Genomic DNA, 19,223 nt, shown 5'->3' with positions numbered 1-19,223 from the left:
AAAGAGTTACTGGGCAATAATATAGTTTACCTTTTGTGATGCTATAAATAATGAAGTAGTTGAGATTTTCTATATGGTATATATATTGCTTTATGTGAGTATACTGCATGTACCGGGATAAAGTTGAATATACTGTATATCCAACTTTATAAATAGACCTGTGCAGTAATATAGTTTACATGTTGTGATGATAAAACAAAATCAAGCAGTTGAGATTTACTCTATAGTAGCCTATATGTGACCCTGGATCACAAAACCAGTCACAAGTAGCACGGGTATGTGGCAATAGCCAAAAATACATTGTATGGGTCAAAATTATCGATTTTCCTTTTATGCCAAAAATCATTAGGATATTAAGTAAAGATAATGTTCCATGAAGATATTTTGTAAATTTCCTATCGTAAATATATAAAACATTTATTTTTGTGACTGAATGCAGCACAATTGCGAACATGGTCTTGGCTTACTGACTTTCATTATAGTAAAAAGCATGCAAAATGCAGTTTTCTAAGAAGTTGGGCCGGAAATATCAAAATGCTTGTCCTTTTTATTTTTATTTGAAGGTTTAGTAACATTCTGTCCATTTAAAATGCATACACATTTTGTTGTTGTTGACTTTTTAGGAGTAAACTAGCATATAGCCCCCCCCCCCCCCAATTACAGACATGCACAATTTTTTTTTCTTTTGACTATAAGAGTGTGCATGTTGCATTAGTTTCACATTAGTTTGATCAGTTCAGACTGTAAATTGACATGTTGATTTGAGCTTTCTGTAATGGTTAATTGGATAAGAGCAAGCCAGGAGCCATGACACTGCAGACAGCGGTGTGGTATTGTCAGTCTCATTAGGAGAAGACGGTTGTTCTGTCCTGTGGAGTGATTGATGAAGAGGCAGAGGGGTCTGGTCCCAGCAGGGTTTCTAACTCTCTCTCCTTCACCGGGACGCGTTGTGAGAATGTTCTTGCGGAGAATTCCAGGAAGGGCAGGAGAAGCACTTTGTTCTGATCCCCAGCTGAACTTCCCTTCATTGAAATCCTCACGCTCAAATTAAACTGCAGCACTGATGTAAATCCCAGATGACGAGTACAGCAGAAGAGCTGCTCTCGCTAACCAAACTGACCATTAGAACCCAAGTCATCTTTAATCCTGCCTCGCTTCATGTCTAATTATAGGGGCGGACTAAGTCAAGTATAATAAAGTTACTGGATAAGATCAAAACGTCTAAGTAGTGGATTAAAGGCAGAAAACTTGCTCACAAAATCCTTTTATGGAATGTTAACTATGGATCACCGATATAAGGGTCTCCTCAGATGACTAAAATGCATTTATTTGATATGAATTATTATATTTAATTATTTCTCATTCTTTAATTTGGCAATGCTGGGCATTTGTCTTTTACTTAAAAATCACAGTTAAAAGCAATCCGTTTCTGTTTTCTTAATGTAACAAAGTCCTTTTTAACAAATGGTGCTAGTCAATGCATTTCTATATGAGAACTATTCATTATACAATACTATACATTTATTTATTATAAAATATTATAGCTTACAGGCTACAAAAGGAAAAGAGTGCTATGCATACATTGTCACATTATCAAATCAAGTTTCCTTAAATCAAGTGTTGCTCTAAAAATGTTTATTTTTCTTCAACATATAACATGATTATGTATTATTTACTTTTTTGTCGCATTTTCAGTGTAATATGAGCCCTGGGCAATTGGAAGGATCAAACTGTTGTTTCATGTTGATCGATGACATCCTTTACATGTGAATAGATATCCTGTCTTGAAGCCAATTGGTTTGCAAATGAAGACACCGCTCTGTCCCTCAGGGAAACTGAAGGTAGCCGAAACATAGTCTCAGTTTGCCCCTCAGAGATTACCATGGGGCTGCTGCTGTTCTACTTTCTTTTAGACATCTTTGAAACCCCAAGAGTCATGAGTAATTTAAACACACCTTCAATGGAAAGCACAACAGCTGTTAGAGGAATTGAATTGAATTGAAAAGGTAGTTACAGATATGTATAAAGATATAATAATTTATTAATTATTTTTAATAAATAAATGAATAATTTTTATTATTATACATGTTAATAACAGCAATATGCAAACCACCCCCCCCCCCCCCCAACAAGTTAATTATTTTAACGTAATGTAATTTAATTCAAGCTAAACACCTTTAAGTCGATGCTGTCATTAAGAGACGAGAAATGGAGAGTTGAAATCTCCTCACGTGAATTTACTATGGTGAAGGCTTACCTCATAAATATTAATTTTATTTTTCTGTTGTTGCTTGGTAACTTTCCTGTTAGCTCCTGTTACGTAATATCATTAAATATTCACAATTACAGGCAATGCACAGGTAGGATTCGCTATTTCGCCCCGAAGACTAGAGCCCTCCTACCAACGGCTCCCTTTCACCCAATCAGTTCGGCCTATCCGGTGTACGTCAGATTACGTAATTAATATTCATAAACCGAGCCTTTAACACTTACCCGTGCGCGTGCGTTTGGCTCGGTCCGCTGGAGTGCGCTGAGTTCAGAGCAAAATCTGCACCGAAAAGTCATTTACACTGAATGGCTCAGCATTGGACTAATAGCTTATCATTCACACGCAACTTTTCTGTTTTAACTTGGTCAGTGAATGATTTCATTACTGACAGCTGCTTTTTTTGGCGTGTTGCTCCTCGAAATTGAGCAAACCAGTTGCCGGTTGCTTTACCTGCTCTGATAAGGATAACTTACTACAGTCAGACAACTGCTGCATGATACACTGTTACCAGACTCACTTCCCTTTAAACTCATGCTGAAAGGCAGACCAGGACTTAATCTTTAATGTCACAGGTAAGATTTTGAATATAACATATCTATAACAAGCCTGAATGAATGTATTAGAATATTCTCAAATTCATGACACCAAGCGAATTACCATAGGCTATATATATATATATATGTATAACATGTTAGTACTATGGTAGATAAATCAAAGTATCATGCAGTAGGTTTTTTGTAAGGGAGCTAGATAGCAATATAATATCATGACATTTTGACTTCTGTCATAATAACAGCTTGTTGTGATCTTTGTTTTCATTGATGTATAATTAAAGGGTATAGTTAAACAGCCTATAAGAGGAGTGTAATGCCTAATAATTGTATTTGGTAATGCCTAATAATTGTATTTTCTAATGCCTAATCATTGTATTGTTGTATTTTGCAGTTGAAGTGATTGCTGTGATTTCTTCTTTCTTAAAAAAATACTTTTTACCAGGCATTATATAAAGAGATGATTCATATGTTACAATGTTTAATGACAGTCCTCTGTTTGCATGGGCTTGAGCTCCGGATACATCTGTACAACAGCATTAGAATGCTGAAAATCCAGCCCTTCAGGGAAGAGGATGTGATGACAGGATTATTATTTAATTTATCAGGTGTCGGCCCCAATGTGTTGTGTCTGTTGGACTAGTTGGACTGTTGGCCGGCAGCACTAACAAGACCTTATGGGACTTGGACTTCACACTTGCTATTTTGAGTGGTTGCACGCGAGAATTTGCTCACCGTTTTCAGGGTGGTGATTTTCACACACAAAATCTTTGTATGGTTCGGTTTGCAGTGAACCTCATTGAAGATTTATCTTAAAAAAGACAGAGCTGTTAGACTTTATACTGTCAAATCTTTTGTGAATATTGATCAGCTGACGTAATCTTATCAATGGGCTTTTTTGTGTGCAAGAATATTGATTTTTTGCACAGAGCAGTTGTCATTGCAATCATATAATGTTAATGTTTAATAATTTGAGTTTTAGCTGACAAGTATTCTAGCTCAATGAAACTGTCTGTCTGTAAGCCATCACTCCAGGCGAAGAAACCCAAAAAACCTTCTGCCAGTGAAGTCTGAGTTGACTTGCCTGGAGTGTCACTTGGAGAAGTCTGTTGTTGCTTTGTGCTGAAGGAGATTATTGAAGTGTTTGGAGAGTTTCTAGGTAACCAGCCCCCGTCTGTGACACACACACACACACACACACACACACACACACACACACACACACACACACACACACACACACACACACACACACACACACACACACACACACACACACACACAGACAGTCTGGTTCGCTATCTTTGTGGGGACTCTCCATAGACGTAATGTTTTTTATACTGTCCAAACTGTACATTCTGTCCCCTTATACTAACCCGACCCCTGAATCTACCCATCACACAACACTTTCTGCATTTTTACATTTTCAAAAAAACTCATTCTGTATGATTAAGCTTTTATACCCAAAGTAGGTGATCTCAGGTTTTACTATCCTTGTTGGTCCCCACAATTTAATATAAATCTGTACACACACACACACACACACACACACACACACACACACACACACACACACACACACACACACACACACACACACACTGATAACGTCTTGAGTCCAGGAATAGTCAGTTCATTAAAAACAAGACCAAACAAAACCTTGATTTAATGCATTAAGTCTTTATAATCAATCAGGTTAATGAATATATGTACAACATGACCTTGCTTCACTGTGCTGTCACTTTATTTAACTTTCTGCTCACATCCTCATTTTAAGCAAATGTTGTTCTGCTGAATATGTGATGTATTTATAATTTTGTGTCCAAAAAGAGGAATTTGCTGAAAATGAAATACTTACTATGATTAATCTGACAATGACCCCATAACCTACAAACCCATATTGACCATGACCAAATTATTGCTGGATTACTTTTATTTAAAACATTTTTATTAGTAGTGTCTATAAGGCAAGGATCACGGTAACTATTTCTATACTTACAGTTATGGATCTGAATAAAATATGATATTTTTTGATAAGATGTCATTACATTGCTGTCTTGCCGCTAGCCAATGGCTGCATTACTGATCATGGTTTCCAGTATCGGTATCTGCCCTTTCCAATGAACACAAGAACGCTCAGTAATCTCAGACAATTTAATCCAGATATTTTAAACAAATCTGCAAATTCGTTTGAAGAACCAAATTATCCATAGATCAGATACGATTAGAAGATCTGACATCTGACAAATCATCTCAGATGTATTAACTGAGGTCCGAAGACTGGACCCAAGACTTAGTTGTATGTAGTTGTTATTAATGCTCAGTAATGCCACCATCATGTTAAACTCATCTTGCCATCAGAATCGCCTCTGCTGTGTTTATGGGTTCAGTATCAGGATTCCAAGACAACAGGGTTGGACTCTGGCTCCATATCTCCCATAATCAGCTGCTCACAGGATCGCCAGCAAATGTGACAAACATGAATGACATTGCTGATGGGCGTGAGTCCAGTGACCATGTGTGGCACAACTGACTGGTTTAATGACATGCTCTCATGTTCATGTTGTGGTTCCGCCCGCACTGGATGCTGAAAGCAGTTATGTGAGTTGGAGGCTGTTCTGTCCAGTTGTTGAGTTCTTGTGCTGTTGTTAATGATGCTAGTTTGTTTTAGAGTTTGCACCCTATGTGTTATTTACATTAATGGTTCCTTAACTTTTTTAAGTTCCAGTTTCTAAATGCTTTTAAGTTCATTTTGAATAAGAATTGTTTGTGTTCATTTTGTGCAAGTCAGATGGCTCAACACCACGAAACAAACTGTTTAATGTGATCTCATTGTGATATCATGTAGGGCATTCCCAAAAACACCTACTTTTGCATATTTGCTCACTCATTATGTATATGTACACATATGACTTTGCAACATGGAATGCCAGCGCGTGACAGAGAAATGCTGTACTTGTGAATAAATTGTTAACATTTATGATAATGGGCTACTTTTCTACTTTTTTGACTCAAGTTTGCTTGTCTCGATTATCAATAGGTCATGCAGTTACTTCCAATTATGAGCACTTTAAAGGTGAAGTGTGCAATTTCTTAATGACTGTTTTCACTCTACTCATCCGCCATAGTTGGACAAACAGAAAATCCTTCCCTTGAACTAAATCATCTTACAAATGGGGTACTAATAGCTGTCTCTTCCAATTTTAACATTGGAAAAAAAAATCACTGTTCAGCAGCACTTCTGGACAGGGTGGTTTCCACCTTTGCACCCGTTCAAGACCTCAATTAAATAGTGATTTCTCTGTAGTTTTGTGTTTGGCGGGTGGAGTGGCTTTTAGCAGTAAGGCGCATGTACAGCGCACAAAAGAGCTGACGCCTGCAGTCCAGCCCAACCCAGAATGATCTCAAGAGTGCACAATTAACCGACTCGTTGACTCACCATCAAAATCTTAAATCTTTTCATAACTTCAGAAACTTATAGTGGAGGAAATGAGTGTAAACCATTTATAAGTTGTCAGAGTGGAACATTGATCTGAAAAGGAATGAGATCACCAACACACACACACACGCGTATACAAAATCCTTCCCATTGGCTTTGTATATTCAAATGAGTTTCCAATTTGCATCCGTATGATTCCAGCTGCTTGAATGAGCCCAGTCTCTTTAAAGCCCATGTGTTTCTCTTTGAGGTCTAATCCGCTCATAATTATCTCGTGTTTTCAATGCTCTTTCATTTCTCTCCTTCTGGATACATCTGCACTTCTCGTTAATTTTCTTTTAAATAAACGTTTTATTTCAATAAATATTTCAATAAGCCTTGGCAAATGATACTTGCCACTTACTAGTCCTCATACTTAGGGTTAGGGGTTTGTTAAAACACGAACCCCAACTCATCCATTTGTTGTTAAGCCGGGTGCACACTGTGCGATTTTGACCGCCTGAGACAAATTTAGCAATCCTAAAAGAATCCTCTGATCCTAGGCTAAAATCTGAACTCTTTGAACGTTAGTTTGACATGTTCACCGACACAGTGACATGTGTCTGAAGATTTGACTCGCAGTCCTGCAGTGTGACTTCTCCTACGACGACCGTCAAATTGTTTTCGTTTTTCAAGACAAACCGTGATCAAAATTAACGTTAGAGATTTCTTTGTAGCCACCGTTTCAGTCCCGCGTGTAATGGAAACACTGTCACCGCGCGTGTCATTGATTGATTATGTAAAGCTCCGCACGAGTTTTCTTGCGTGTCTGTGTCTGTTTTTAACGTGTCTTGACTGTCGTACAGTCTGACATTAATGACAACTGAAATGTTACAGTGTGACATGGCCTACAGCGCTGATCATGTACAGTATGACAAGCAACAATCGTAAAGGATGATAATAAATCGCACAGTGTGCACTCGGCTTTAGAAACATGAATGATGGCCCACATTGTTGTAACTATTACTTTTTTCTTAGCCTTCAGACTAATATACTTACACTGAATGTGGGACTGGAGCTATCGTAGAGGCATGATCCAATGGACCAGTAACCAACTACAACCACCAGAAACACCCTAGCAACTACATAGCAACACACTTTAAACGTTTTAGAACCAGTGTACTTGGTATTATTATAGTTTTTATTATTATTGTTACGTTTTTTTAATTTACTTTTGTCAGTAAATCAAACCAGTGATTAAACGGTCAACTTCACATTGTTTCTCTTTGTAGGATTTAAATTACATATAGAAATCGTTCAAAGAACGGTCCCTTTACAATCGCTGGAGCTGTCAGTCAAACAGCGCCAGTTTATCTGGACTCTCGCTGAAACTCCCGTTATAATTAACGAATCTCTTATTTTCATTGTGTTTGCACTGTTAGTTATGATGAAAGCATTTGTTTGAGTGGCGAGATCGAGTTGCAATGACAAGGTCACTGCATTCATGCGCTCAACATGTGATCTGTGATCCGCTACAAAGCTCATCACTGCAACCATTCATGCCACAATCTAAATATAATGCTATAGATTTAAATATAATGTTATAATCAACACTTTTCACGATTCGTTCACCTTGAGAGCTGTGATAGTAAAAACGTGCTAAAAGTTTTCAAGAGAGTTCCACATGTAATACTAGCTATTTCATATCCAAAGATGTCAGCCAATCACATCAGAGGGCGTTTACACTGAAGTCTCACACAGACACGCCCCTTCAAACAGAGCGGTCAAATCAGAGGGATAAAATCAGGGTAGGAAAAATACCTTTTATTTCTAAATGATGCCAATTTTTGATGTAAAAATCATACTAACATTATAAGTGCACCCCAGTTAACATTATAAAATAATGCAATTCATGACCCCTTTAATAATGAATTATTACCCTGTTTAGAATACCTTAGCGACAACAACACCTTGTGACAGCAAGTTTTGTGTAGTCAATTACATTCTTTGAAAAATTGTACTTTTTTTTTATTTATTTTGACTTTATTTCTATTTAACAATTTTGAAAAAAACATTTTTGCTGTTTTTCCTGTGTCCTATTTGTTGCTGAAGTATTTGTCATCATTTTTAATGGACTTTGTTCTATTGATTCATTGCTAAAATTTTCACCACTGAGTTCAAAGACATCAAAGAAAGCTGTAAATTCTTCAAGCATCAGGAGCCCATAAAAAAATGTTACCGCACACACAGTGTTCAGATTCAGAGCAGCTCCTGCATTCTGGACTATTGATGGTTTGGATGGATTTCTCAATCCCTGTGTGGTCTTTATGTGCCTTTTGTGTTCTACCGCTGCCAGAATCGCGTCTCTGAAGGCGTCTTCCTTGTGTTGTTATCTAGAAGGCTTATTTAATACAATGCTTTGGCTCTGGATCAATGTGGACCAGATTTCAGAGGCAGGGCTTTTGCTGTCAATGCCTCCGGTGTGGTTCGCTGTAACGTGCCGCCCAGCAGTAGATGGATGTTGTAGATGCCCTAGACGAATGTTTGTGCAACATGTGTCTTCCAGATGTACAGGTAGTTGTTGCGGTCTGTTCCCCATGGGACTGCATTTCCTACCCATCATCTGACTTGAAAGAGTTTTATGTGCATAGAGGTCTTTGGATGTGAGATTAAAGCGTCACTTATCGCCCGTGCCCTAACAATAGGACCATGATTAGGTTGTGGGGGATGTAATTGTGATGGTGCACTTGTTGTTTGTTGTTTTTACAAGCACGTGTGGATTAAAAGTGAAGCCAGGATGCCTGTGTGCCATGTTTTTTTTCTTTTCTTGAGGCAACCAGCATGAATCACAGTTAATAGATGTTTGCTAAATGTAAAATTATTGAGTTAGCTAATGGCACACACACTATTATTCTTTCCCTGATTATGAATTATTTTAAAATGGTCATAATTGACTTTTTTAGCATTTTAGAATGATTTAGAAAGATTTATTTCCCTCAAAACTATCATAATTTAGTTATTTTTGACCCTTAATCACCCTCTTTATGGCTATTAAAACATTAAAAACAGGCTTGCAATTGTACCTTTAAGACTTCTGCAAAAGTTTGTGGTCAATAAGATTTTTTTATGTTTTTTTAACCTAGAGGTTAAACCTTCATAACCTCTTATGCTCACCAGCAAGATGGTGAAATTTTATTACAGTTTAAAATAACTGTTTTCTATTTGAATACATTTTAAATCAATTAGTAAGATATTCCAGTGATGCAAAGCTGAATTTTCAGCATCATTACTCCAGTTTTCATTGTCACACGATTCTTCAGAAATCATTCTAATATGTTGATTTGCTGCTCAAGAAACGTTTCTCATGTTATGAGAAATAGCAGTCTTTGATTAATATAAAGAATGGCATTCATCTGAAACTGTTTTTTTTGTAACATTATTAGTATCTTTATTGTCACTTTTGATCAATATAATGCATCCTTGCTGAATAAAATTAATTTCTTTAAAAAAAATCATACTGACCCCAAACTTTTGAACAGTATTGCAAATGTGGATGGTCATAAATTAATGAGCTCATAGTTGTTATCACTTGTTGCTTAGTTTGCATTGATGGTCTGGGTGGACTGTGAGGACATTTGCTAACTGTGCTAATGGAAAGGATTACATTGTTGCATGTTTAGACTTTGCTGATCCGGCAGTATGATGATGAAAGCAGCATCATGACCAAACATGACCCTTGAGCATGTCCTGATTGTGCCAGCACACTGAGGGCTTTGGCTTTCTTCACACTAAATTTGGGCACCCTCACACCATTTCTGCATGTCCAACTTGCTTCACTTATCATTTCTGTTTATGTTGATAAACATGCAGAGGAGCGTGCATCATCTGGAAAGCATTGTGTTCTGTTTTAACATTTATTTGTGTGCAGCTGTGCACATCTCGTAAAGGGCTTTCATTAAAACATGGCTGCCTATTCAGTAGAAAGGTGAAAATGTTTTGAAATCGGTGCTACTTGAAAAAAGGCTGCTGTATTCCCTTTTGCCAAATTGACCCCATAATGCACTGGGCAGGTTGACGCCCAAGGCCACTCCCACCAGTCTGCTATGGATACACTTACCAGTGTCAAATACTGCCTTGCTTTAGCAGGAAATACTTCTTAAGCAAACTTTTATATTGTTTCCATGTGCAAGAATTCAAAGGCCTGGATTCACAGACAGGGTTTAGATTATGCCAGGATTAGGCCATAGCTCAATTTAGGCATTTAAGTAGCTTTTTATTTTATTTTCGGTTTCTAGTGAAGGATACAGTGCTTCGTAGGCAGCGGCTAAAGGCTGCAAAGAATCATAAATATGGAGAAAACGTTGTGACGGAAAATCTGAATTGTAGTCGACATTTGATATAGACTGGAGTAAGGGACTGTTCGTTATTTATTTAAGGGGCCACCGTAGGAGCTTTGAAATCTGTAGTCGAAAAAGACTTGACCCTCACTTCGCCAGTAATAAATTTTTCTATGACCCTCCAAAATGATTGTGAAAAAAGGCATGACCCTCCCCTGGAAAAAGGCAGGACATCTTTGCGCTTGGCAAAGATGTTCAGATAGCCATTGTTTTTTTACAACCATGACAAACCACTAAAATCCTGCTTTCTCATCTTACTAAGGCTGTAACAATAGACCAAACCTATAATTCGTTTCGTATCATAATTTTTTATTTTAGATTTAGATTTCAGATTTTTTGATTTTCGGTGCTGATGCAGTGGTGACGCGAGGGTGGCGCTCCCAATAAAGTATCTTAAAGCTGCCACAAAGAACCGGCAAAAGTAATGATTATGAATATGTCAAATATAGCAAGGAGAGATTTTAATTGTTTATTAATAAACAAGATTTTTCTGTGTCAGTGTGTCGGCTTCAAGATGAAGTTAACGATGCTGACTCGCGATCTTCACAGCCAGAGAGAAATTCAGATTTCATACGGATTACATAAGCAGAGAGCAGTCTGTTTTTCGTTTTTAAACCTTCTGTTTAAAAGTAGACATCAAGCTTTCTATATATTTCTCAAGTCTGTGAGGCAAGTACATTATACGCTGAGTTTCGGTTCATTTATGAGACGAGAGTCCAGTTCACGCGCCGGCGAATCCGTGTCACGATGATCTATTTTCTACTATATTTACTTCTTATTTATTAAATCCAGGCAATTGGTTGAAGAAACATTAATTAAAATTAAGATACAATTAATAAAAAACGAAATTTACTTAAAAGAAAGGCTTTGTGCTTTCTGAAGTCGCTTTCAGAGCGGTCATGTCCGTAACGGAGAACTGTCACGTCCGTAACATTGTTTTTTTCCTCACAAATGCGAATATAAAAAATAATGTTTTATGTTCTGTGGAGGCCGACTCTTCTTCATCCGGTTATTAGCCTACTTTTCTTTTGCGCAGTGTAGCCTAATTCGTAGAATTATTAAAAAATATTTTGCCACCTAAAAGTTAAACATTTGTTGTGTCACGTCACACGTGTATTTCGCTCATATTAAATATAAAACGCATGTGTAGACTTCATTAAGGGGGTATGGATATATAAACAGATTCAGTATTAAAAGCATTTTCTGATAATTTAAATTTCAGGTTTTGACTGCAAATGTCACGTCCATAACGCTGGAATTGCCCAATTTTAAAGAATTTATCCTCAACTATTTTTTTTTGGGTGTAGGTCTGCGTATTTTATTAACTTAAAATAATTCTAATAGTAATTTAAAAATGTGGTAGCCCTAAGTCTAACACATCACACCCCACTGTTATGGTGGCAATTTCAGTAGATTTACTCACTAACAATGTTGTGGAAACACAATAAGAATGGAAACTAAAATATGGTAGTATCATACAGCGCACATTCTATCAGCTGCAGTTCTGGCGCCTCAGTCCCACTCAACGTACATTTACTTGACATAGAAATCTTTTGTAACATTATAAATGTCTGTACAAAAAAAAGGGTACTAACACAAAATGTTTGAACGACACTTTGTATAAGCTTCATTATGAAATCGCCATCCAAGAGGACTATTGCAGTGCCCGGCTGCAGAAGAATTGACCCATGAAATGTCTCTAAATATTATATAACTCCACCAACATTCCTGTTTTGTAGTGCGTGATCTTTGCTTTAGGTTCTGATGGAGATTGTGAAATGGGGGGTGCTGGTCCATATGTTGAGTCCATCTGCTGTCTGCAGCCGTCCTGACTCCACTCAGCCGGAGCTGTTGTTGCTGCCAGTCAGAGGAAATGTGGCCTTTGCTCAGCCTGCTGAGAGGAGACGTACGGGGGTGGATGCACAACAGATTTTTCAGAGTAGTGAGTAAAAGAAGGATATGGGATCTCATCAAGGTGCTGGTGTGGTGGGAAGCAAAGAGCATCAAGGTGTGAACCAACTGTTTCCTTTCGAGACCCCTGGGAGACCCCTCTGACTGGTTGAGTTGTACATGACCAGGAAGCTCAGCAGATGTAGCCACATGCTGCGTGATGTAACCATTGCAGAAAACGTTGAACGGCGCGTGTTTCCTTTATAAACTGGGCCAAAAGTTCAGCATGACCGGAAGGTTCACTGGCATCACCTGACCTGCACATAAAGGCCAAGACCTGATTCATGCTTGAGTAAAACAGAGACAAATGACCACAAGCCTCATGGGATTCGGAAGTTGGTTTTCTTTCTTTTCACTGCACTTTCATGTTCATTATGGAGGAAACGCCCTGGCTCTCAAGACAAAATGTAGTCACTTGCGCTGTGAATTTGGTCTCTGAGAGACTTGCTGGCAATTAAACAGAAACATGCGGTCAGGCCAGAGTGGCAACAGTTTACTGCATACATACCACATGTCCTGGAACATAAAACCAAAGAGAAAACATGATTCTGAGTTTTTGCAGTGATGATTTGTACAGCAGATCAAATCAGTAGAGAGCTAACTGGAATTTGATTGGTTTTGTACCGCTATAAGCAGATAGCTGATGTGTGCAATTTTTTTGGATGTTAATACATAATAACTGATGATAATTAAAATATTTTTTTTAAATACATTTTTGACTTCATATTACTAAGTATAAGTATATTAAATATATATCTTTTGAAATTATAATCAGTTATATATATTTAAAACAATAATTATTTTTGCAGTTCCATTTGGTGCCACTAGAGATGTAAAAACGACAAACTTCAGCATTAAGTTGCATGTTGCTTGAACAAAATAACATACTTGGTTTACCAAACCAACTCTGTCTTACTCAGAAGAGAAATGTTGATAATTTTGGATCTTGGGAAAATGCTGTCTGCGGTGGAAACCTCCAAACTTCAAGGAATGTGTTAGTCTTCACATGTTCCTTTCTGTTTTGTTTATTGTTGTTTTGTTTTTATTTTGGTCAAAGCTATTTATGTCTTGATGAGCAATAGACACCATTTAGACCTTTACTCTTAATTTACATGTGTCAGGACATGCAGATATTTCACCTGATGCCATTTGGTCTCCATTGACCTTCATATGGAAAAGCAATGCCACACATGCATCTGTTTAACACCATTATCTGAATCAGGATGACTTCAGGCGAAAGTTAGAACTGACAGATTTTGGTGCTCTCACTTTCTTGTGAGACAGTATGACAGTATGTGTATCATTTTAAGATGTAGATAAATATAAATGATTTTATACAGAAAATTTGAGTGATGTTTGTCCATGCAAATCTCACTTCCACCATGTTAGGGTGTTGTAGTTTGTAGCCAGGGGTTGCTAGGGTGTTTGGAGTCTTTTTTAGCATGTTGCTAGGGCTTTCTGAATGGTTGCTGGGTAGTTGCTCACTGGCCCAAAAGAGCCAATCCTCAAGACTCTATGATTTTCTGGTTTAGAAAAACCTGTTTTGACTGAGTTTAGTTGTCTTTTGAGTGACCCATATAGTGTGACTCCGCATTTAGTTTTGCAGTAAAGAAAGCAAGATGGTTTCGGTGCAGTCTGGTGATGTGGAAACGCAGCGGTGTCCACACTTCCTCGTTAGTGTGGGATTAATTAGCAGATGCACGGAACAGTAGAGAACACGTCTGTCAGATACCATTGAGATCAGAGAGGTCGCGGAGAGTCCAGGGAGCTAAAAAACCTGCTGATCCCCAACTTCAGCGCTTTCTGCAAGAAGGAAAGATTCAGTATAGACCGTATTCCCAGAGGAGACAATTCTGCAGTCCGGAGAAAAAATTTCCATTCTGTTTCTGTTTGAAATTGTTGATATTATGTGAAACATCAAGGTCATGATTGTAAGGATCAGAGAAAATGGAAAAAAGAGGGGCAGTTTAACATGTTAAATGTTATATATATATATATATATATATATATATATATATATATATATATATATATATATATATATATAATTATATATAATTTAAAGAGGGTGTACTTTCTTTTTCACATGACTAATATATAATATAATATATATATATATATATATATATTTCACGTATCTGGACATAAAAAAATCATCTGGTCCTTAGCAGGTCTTAAAGGTAGGTAAAAACAACCACAGATGAACAACAACACACGACATACTACAGTGTGTCATTATTTATTTAACAAAAACTAGGCCAAAATTGAGAAGCCATGTGTGACAAACTTAGTACACCCTTTTTTTTATTTTTTTTTATTAAGTAGCAGTCAGGTGCTGCTAATCATTTAGATGATTCACAATGCCAAGGAGGGAAAATATTAGCAATGATCTTAGAGAAGCAATTGTTGCTGCCATCAATCTGGTAAAGTTAAGGCCATTTCCAAACAATCTGAAGTTATTCTGCAGTAGGGACGATTATTTACAAGTGGAAAACATTCAAGACCGTTCTTCCCAATCTTCCCAGGAGTGGACGTCCCAGCAAATTCACCCCAAGGTCAGATGTGCACAGCAAACACCTCATAACACTGTCCATCACACTGATGGAGGGGTGATGTTTTGGGCGTGTTTTGCAGCCACAGGACCAAGGCATCTTGCAGTCACTGAGTCCACCATGAACTCCTCTGTATACCAAAGTATTCTAGAGTCAAATGTGAGGCAATCCGTCCGACAGCTAAAGCTCGTCCGAAATTGAGTCATGCAACAGGACGATGATCCCAAGAACACCAGCAAATCTACACCAGAATGGCTGAAAAAGAAAAGAATCAAGGTTGGACTGGCCCAATTAAAGTCCAGATCTCAACCCGACTGGAATGCTGTGGCGGGACCTTAAGACAGCTGTGCATAAACAAATGTCCTCAAACCTCGATGAACTAAAGCAACATTGTAAAAAGGAGCAGGCCAAAATTCCTCCACAATGCTGTGAGAGACTGATATAGTCATATAGAAAACGATTGCTAAAGGTGGTTCTACAAGCAATTAAATCATAGGGTGTTCTCAGTTTGTCACCCATTGCGTCTCCATTTTGTCTTTATTTTTGTTTAATAAATAATGACACAGTGTAATATGTATCGTGTTGTTGCTCATCTGAGGTTGTATTTACCTAATTTTAAGACCTGCTAAGGACCAGAAGATTTGTTTCGTATTATGTCTAATACGACTTATACGTAAAGCCAAAAACTCAAAGAGAGTGTATTTTCTTTTTTCATTGTATAGACACACATGTATATCACAGAAATAATTTGCAAAATAAGTAAATAAATAATTTTTTAAATAAATGTGTTCTACACTTTTTTTGACTGGTAGTTTCTATGTGTGTGTGTGTGTGTGTGTACAGAATATATATATATATATATATATATATATATATATATATATATATATATATAAAATAGAAAAATAACAATATATCTATATAAAAGAGATATCAATTTGGGGAAAAATGCTATGAAATGCCAGTACAATATGGTCCCTTTACATGTTAAGGATTAGGCAACATGTTTACGGAGAAAATACGAGAGATGGTTAGAGGAATGAATGCGGGAAGGCAAAAAAATTGACAGATTGTGCTTTCATGAACATCTGAACAGAAGTGATAATACAGGCTCCGACATGAGAGAGTGGAATGCTGGCAGACCTTGTGAGGACCGCAGAACATTTGTCATGACATTTGGTGAATCTCTCTCTCTCTCCCTTTCTCTCACTTACACACAAACACATGCACAGCTTGTCTAGTGCATATTTATAGTCCCTAAATTCATGCTGGTTTGCAAAATCTGAATTTATCCTAGATTTTTATATTTTACAAAGACAATGTGAGTAGTGCTTGGCTGTGCAGAAGTTCTTAACCTGATGAGTTGTGTTTGGTTGTCAGATTCAAGGGTGTTCTGGCAGGTTGATACGGTGTTAGGGTGGTTGGTGGGTTGGTAGGGTGGCCTTAACACTTTTTTTTCTTCAGTAAACACTACTAAAGAATATTGCGGTTTGAACATGAAAAAGGTTTGCAAAGTTACAAAGTACAAAGTCACTCCAAAGCGAGTTATTCTCAATATCAGTGCACACAGACTGTAGTCGATTGAGTTTTCTTCCGGGAACGAACACGTCACAATATTCCTCAGTTAAATAATTCCCGCTCAAGGCATACACAAAATAAAAGGATCGAGGCCTACTTGAGTTGCGTTAGAAGTGTGTTAAAACTTATGGCGTAAGTAGCGTGACATTTTTGAAATAGCATGAAAAAGGTTTGCAAAGTTACAAAGTCACTCAAAGCGAGTTATTCTCTATATCAGTGCACACTGTTTCTGAACTCCCTGAAACACCTCGATTATAGTCGATTGAGTTTCTTCTGGGAACGAACACGTCACAATATTCCTCAGTTAAATAATTCCCTCTCAATAATTCCCGTTACGTTAGAAGTGTGTTGAAACTTATGCCGTAAATGGCGTGGCATTTCTGAAATACGCTCAAAGCGGTGGACCAATCACAACACACTGGTCTAGCCGACCAATCAGAGTAGATTGTGTTTTTCGGAAGGAGGGACTTCATAGAGACAGGAACTAAACAGATTGTTACTGACAGACTGGGAAGTGAGGTGCTGCAACAATGGAGAGTATGGGAAAAATGATGTGTTTTTGAACATTCAAACCTATTTTTTAGCAGACCCCAAAATCAAAATTAAGACTTTAAAAATATGGCCTCTTTCAATAGGGGAATGAGATCAACATATGCTGCTGTTATGAGAAATAACTTGGAATGGAAGAATATTGTGAAAAGGTTTCATCAAAACATTTGGCGAATTAGGTGAACGCTACAGTGAAAGCTTCAGAATTGGCAAACGTTGCTGGAAGACTGGAGTAGTTCTTCAACATCTCCTCAATGCAGGGCACCAGCAGGATCAGGGATCTCATCAAGCTCAAACTGACAACAGCGTGACTCCATTAGCTGAAACCCAACACTAGGCAAACCGAGACAGGCAAAGACGTTGTGTTTGCTCTAGCAACATGCACATATTTGTGTTACGTTTATCGGCCCACTCGCTTTTATTTGTCCTCCCTTGACCCTCGAGTGTGTGTGACGGGCACGATTAGGTCATGACAACACACAATACCTGCACTGTTCTATTGTTTTTTTTTTATTACGATGTGTGCTTCACTCATCTGCGACCATTTTCTCCAAGTTATTTACGCATATGACTCTATTGATCCTTCTTTATAATTATAACCTTTTACATTTTTCAGAGACACCCATCATTCATGCGCTCTCAATGACAGAGCCGCTCCGGGCCGTCTAGAGAGAGCCGCCCATCTCATGCAGCCCGAGATAATAACTACTTCCTGATGGTTGTGCTTGAAAAACTGCATTGTGAAGAATAGATCACCACTGGGCTTTAAAGCTGAAAACATTTGTTTTTTTTAACATTTATTTAGGTTGCAGGCAGGAAACAGCGTGAGATGCAGTTTTCGACCTTTCTCCTCATTGTGTTCCTTGTTTACGGCTGATCCTAGGAAATAACTCGTGCCCTGTGAGAGTGTTTTTGTGCGTGAGGATTTCTGCCCGTATTGTTTTTATAGGTCAGTCTGAGCCTCCCATTTCTGTTTCCCGCACTGGTTTCCTGCTTCATGAGCCACTTCCTGCACACCACAGTCCACTTCCTGTCTGGAGTTCCCACAGGCAATTCCATGTGAATTTGACTTGGGCCAACTAAACCATCTTGAAAGTGCAAATAAACTAAAAATAAAATCTCAAATTGACCTAATTTTATAATATTATAATGTTGAATTAGCTTTTATTTATTTATGATAAATGTGTATATATATATATATATATAATTTTTTTAAAATAATTTTGTTATGTGCTTTTGTCATTTTATTATTTCTATTTAGATTTAATTTAATATACATTTTAGTTTTAGTTTTAGTTAAACTTATTTTATTTTAAGTTGCCAAGAGAGCGTTTCTAATTTTCCTGTAAGTTTTTAAGTTTATACATTTGTCTAAAATGTATCATTTATTTTATAAACAAAATATAAATAAATATTTATTTATTTATTATAAATAAATACAAATTTATTCAAAACAACAAATACTATAAGATATAAATAATTCTAAAATAACACTGCTATTTATTTCAATGAATGAAAATGATTTTTAATAGTAGTTTTAGTTAATAACAGCAATGCAGTGAAAGCTCTAAAAACATCTCATATCTTTTAATTTGTGCACCAGAGAAAGCAATAAAATCTTAGGTTTCCCTCCATTGATTTATATTTAGCAGACGCTTTTTTTCCAAAGCAACTTACAAAAGAAGAAAAGCAATTCGCCAAAGAGCCAACAATATTCATAATATACAATGGCAGGCTTATTAGACAGCTAATAAACCTTGAAAAATCACACTGAAATCTCTTTAATATCTCAATTGTTTCTCATAGATTGAGACTTCTCTTTCTATGATTGTTCTCATGTGAAAAAGACTTAGAGAAAGTCTCATAGAGGTCTCAATGTCTCAAACTGATCCGTTTGGCTAAGATACAAAAATTGCAATCAAATACTCAAAATCTCCCTATGAACCTATTCTCTTTAAA

General features: G+C 37.2%; 1 protein-coding gene across 2 annotated transcripts in view; it reads left to right on the top strand.

Moving 5' to 3' along the window:
• Positions 1-19,223, top strand: part of ccdc120a (coiled-coil domain containing 120a) — a 51,829-nt gene that overhangs the window by 17,898 nt on the left and 14,708 nt on the right. The window contains exon 1 of one of the 2 annotated variants that reach the window (XM_077224332.1): positions 2,513-2,841. The exons of the other annotated variant lie outside the window; for it this stretch is intronic. The gene's annotated coding sequence lies outside the window, so the exon portion shown is untranslated. Of the gene's footprint in view, positions 1-2,512; positions 2,842-19,223 lie in introns of those variants that run through there. 2 annotated transcript variants of the gene reach the window in all.

This window comes from Siphateles boraxobius, unplaced genomic scaffold (genome assembly GCF_051911475.1).
Source record: "Siphateles boraxobius isolate OS27281-9 unplaced genomic scaffold, OSU_SipBor_1 9, whole genome shotgun sequence".
In the NCBI taxonomy this organism is placed as follows: Eukaryota; Metazoa; Chordata; class Actinopteri; order Cypriniformes; family Leuciscidae; genus Siphateles; species Siphateles boraxobius.
Note: the sequence above shows the minus strand (reverse complement) of the source record. Positions and strands in the feature narration are given on the sequence as shown.